This window comes from Octodon degus, unplaced genomic scaffold (assembly GCF_000260255.1).
Source record: "Octodon degus isolate 3935 unplaced genomic scaffold, OctDeg1.0 scaffold00009, whole genome shotgun sequence".
Lineage (NCBI taxonomy): Eukaryota > Metazoa > Chordata > Mammalia > Rodentia > Octodontidae > Octodon > Octodon degus.
The window spans coordinates 28748766-28753146 of record NW_004524585.1 but is presented as its reverse complement, the minus strand read 5'-3'; the positions used below and the strand labels follow the sequence as shown (position 1 = coordinate 28753146).

The 4381-nt window shown below is 38.8% G+C and overlaps 1 pseudogene; it reads right to left on the bottom strand.

Annotated features, from left to right (window-relative positions):
* Positions 1–1799: 1799 nt before the first annotated feature.
* On the bottom strand, positions 1800–3499 carry LOC101589459 (annotated as a pseudogene).
* Positions 3500–4381: the final 882 nt, after the last annotated feature.

Sequence of the window (4381 nt, the reverse complement as noted above, 5' to 3'; positions counted from 1 at the left end):
TCTCTCTCTCTCTCTCTCTCTCTCTCTCTCTCTCTCTCTCTCTCTCTCTCTCTCTCTCTCTCTCTCTCTCTCTCTTTTTCTCCTTGTCCTCTTTCTTCTGATCTGGATATCTCTATATCATGACAATTATGCTTGGGCTTAAGACACTGCCCAACCATTCTGTTCTGTTTGTGCTGATTCTCAAATGTCAATCTTTTTCCTTTTTTTGATAGCAATTATCTGTGGCTTGCCAAGTATTCAATATTCCCTTGTCCTTAAAGATAGAAGCTCAGTGTCTTATATCTGGTAGAAAAATAACACTTGGAAGCTTAGTTTGTCAACAGGAATAGCCAAGTGGTATGAGTGGGCAACGCTTCTGGAGATGTTTTGTGCTGGCTCTCTAACCTATGTCCTGCTTGAAAGGTAAATGTGAGAGCTGGAACAACAGCAGTCATTCTGACCACCAAGTGATTTGAACAGTGAAAGCTGCACCCTAAGAATGATGAGATAGAAAGCCAGAACTTTGGCTCCCTGATAATATCTTAGAGCCGCAGTACAGTATTCATGTAAAACACTTACTCCCAGATTTCTTTTATAGGAGAGAAAAAGCAGCCCCCTAATTTGTTGAAGTCATAGTCTAGGCAATGTCTGTCTTCTCTTAAACCCATCCCTGCATTTTAAAATTCCACTCTGTATTTCTTCTTTATTAAGTAACTTTTAATATCAGAAAAATAACTCATAATTCTCTTCACAGTGAATATATAGTATCAATGCTTTGGCCATCTTATATTAAAGACCCTTTATCATAAAACATATGGTTTTAAACTTTACTCAAATTGAATTTATAATCCCTTTAATTTGCCTACATATTCATAACAGAAGGGTATAGTAAAATTAGCAAATGCTAAATTATATTGATAATTTATCATTCTTTGTGGTTTTTATTTATTTATTTATTTTAGGTAAAAGTCAAGTTCTGATAGATTTATTTATTATTATGACTTTTAATGTATTTAGTACAGGATCTACAGGGTCTCACTACACAGATCAGACTCATAGTGATCCTCCTGTTTTCAGCCTCCCAAGTGCTGGGGTTATAGGCACACAGCCCCACACCCACTCTCAGTTCTGATAGATTTATAAAGATGTTAATTAATTAATTAATTAATTAGTTTTTTGTATTTTAGGGAAGGGGCTACAGGGTGTTCAGGGTCTCACTACTAGATTCGGACTCAGTGATCTGCCTGCTTACAGCCTCCCAAGAGCTGGGATTACAGGCATGCACTACCACATCTGGACTCTGTATGTCAGTATGTATATTACCTTGATTGGAAAAGAACTTTTCATGCCTAACATCAATGGTGGAAATCACTGGTAGCTTTGACTATATACAATTAAAACAATGACAAAGTGTACACTGTGATAATATAAAACATAAACATCAAAGAGGAAAAATACTGTGAAATATGAGATGAATGCAAATACTATTAATTGCACATAGAGATCTAAAAATATTATTAGGGAAAATGAAAGGCATACCCCAACTGTGAAATGAGCAAAGAACATGAACTGTCTATTCATACACAGAAGTAAATATCAAGTGGCCAGTGAGCTCCAGAACACTGACAGAGAGGGTAAGTACTTGGCCTGAGTTCATAAAAGAGAAAAAGTTAGAACTCAAGGCTAGGAGGCCCTACCCTTGAAATAGTTGTTGAATGAATAAATGATTGAATATTTAGCACCATAAGAATTCATACCAGACTGCAAAGGGCATGTACAAGATCCCCTCTGCCACCGGCTCACATAGACGTCTACACACTTTAGAAGAGAAGCCTTTTTGTGTTGTGCACAGTGGTTCCTCCCAGGACAGTCCTCACTCCAGGAGTAGACTGGTTCAGGTTATAAACTGTCAGGGCCTCCTCATAGGTGGCTCCTCCAATTACAAACACAATAGTTCAAGAAGAGGATCCTGCAGAATCCCACAGTAACAGAGTTGGATGCTGCCCACCTAGTAATGCTTTATGATACCCTGAGGTCTGTCTCTGAGTGTGCTGAGGCCCACATAAGGATAGAGGTTCTCCTTAAGCTTTCCTTTGATGAGTAAGTCCAGGGTCTCATGCAGGAAAGGCTGATTCTGTGTATACACATTTTCTACTCCCTTCAAGCCCTTGAGGAACTGTTTGGTTATAGCCACGGCATCTTTGGGGCTGAAGAGATCACTTCCTCTAACCCGTTTGCCACCATATTCAACAACTGCAGACACGAGTTTCCGATATTTCTCCGAAACGCCTTTGTTCCTGAGGTCCACTATAAGGCCGGGCAGGCTGTTGCTGCTGTGTCACTCATAATGTAAAGCATAAAGCATCGCTAGGCGGGCAGCATCCAACTCTGTTACTCTGGGATTCTGCAGGATCCTCTTCACATTCTGTAGCGCGCTTGAGTGGTCATTCTGACAGGCTAGTTCTTGCTCAACCTCAGAAGCCTCCAGCAGATTCCGCTCACTGACCAAGGGAGACAGCTCGCCAACCACTGTCACATGATTTGACACAGTCCCAGACATCTTGTTGAACTGTGGGTAATTCTCAACAAAGGCCTTCATATCTGCTATTGATTCTAGTTTTTGCTGTTCTTTTGGTTTCTTCTTTTGGAAATCTTCTATGAGATTCTTTATATTACTACCAATCTCGGCAAAGTTCAGGTGCATAATATTAGCATAAAATTCATCAGACAGGACGACCTCTCTTAAGCCTTTGCTGATTCCCGGCACTCTGGAAAGATCCATTCGATTGTTGTTTTTGCCCAGTAGTTCATGGACCATGGCTTGATATGTCCACTGGTTGAGCAGTGGGGTGATGACATCGTCACAGTGATCTAAAATAAGCAGCAATGGAGGAACCTCTGTCCGGGGGAATTCAACCAGCTCATATTCTTTAGATATCACTTGTTTAACACATTCTGCAAGTGTCTTCACTGCTTCTGATGAAAGCTGATAACGAATAACAGGACACTTCTTCAGGGATAAAAGTGGAGCTGTCAGTCCTTGAGTTGTTCTGGACAGCTGGGCTGGATCCCAATTTCGACCCTGACAACAGCCCAAAATATTAAGGGAAAACAAATGTGGATTCACAGCAATGTAATCGCCGTAAAATTCCTGAACCTCAGCCACAACTTCTTGCTCATCGGCTTCGGCCAGTGACTTCACATCACTCTTGCTGATCACGTTACTGAAATAAATAAAATATATACTGTATTTGGGTCTTCGAAGCTCCTGAATCAAATAATGCACATTATCCTTCGTAGGTCGAAGAAAACAAATTGCCTTCAGGTGTTTCATGATCTCTCAATTTTGAGAATCAATGCGTTCAGAGAGGTACACTTCCTTCTGAAGAATCTCTGATTGTGTGTATACCATACTCACTATACCAGTCGTCTCTTTATCCATGCGAAGTACTTTCATACCAGGTACGCTGTGCTCTATCATTTTGGAAGTGTATTGCTGCACAGCAAAAACCACGTTCATGGTGGAGAACTGACAGGTGCCCTGCAGCCCTTCCTGCCCCCTTTTCTAGCTGTCTTTGTGGTTTTTAGAAACACTGCACACACTTAATATATGTTGATTCCTTGGGTTATTAGTTGCAGTGTACAATACAAATAATACAAAATACATTCTTCATGAACATTCATTCGTATCTACAAGACGGCAGCTGAAGATTAGAGTTCAATACTGACGTTTAAATGTCCCACAAGCAATCATCATTACACCATAATATGCCACCACAGCAATTCTTTATACTGAAAAAAGCAAAATAAAAACTTATTTGTAAACTTTCATGCAAAAATGTAGCTCATCCAGTGGAAATAAAAAATATAATTTGTCAATTTACTGTTGAATACACATAGGAGTTCAATTTTCATTATACTGAGACAACAAAGTTCTTTTCTGTTGGGAAAATGCTTAAAAAATAATTAGCAGTCATGCCCATTAGCCTAATGTTTTGCCCTTTCAGTGCCAGCACAGATTTGGAAATGTGCTAAAGTTGAAGTAATAGACAACCACAGGTTCAATTCACAAGCATATTTTAATGAAATCATTCTTTGTGATTGGAAAAAGTTTTTTTTTTTTCTGTAGCAATCTGCAAGAGACTTTTATTTATTTTTTTTTTATTTTTTTACAGGTAGGTTCTTTATTTTTTTTTCAAAGATTTATTGAAAACAGCAATGAGACAGTTTCAAATCAAATCGGAGGTACAGATTCAACAAATAACACACTGCATATATTCTTCTTAGTGGATAATTGCTGTACAAGATGCAGACTTGAGATCCTATTTACAAACACCATTAGAACAAATCATTCTATTCATTAAGAGAATGCAACTATATATCTATCCTAACCACTTTGAAT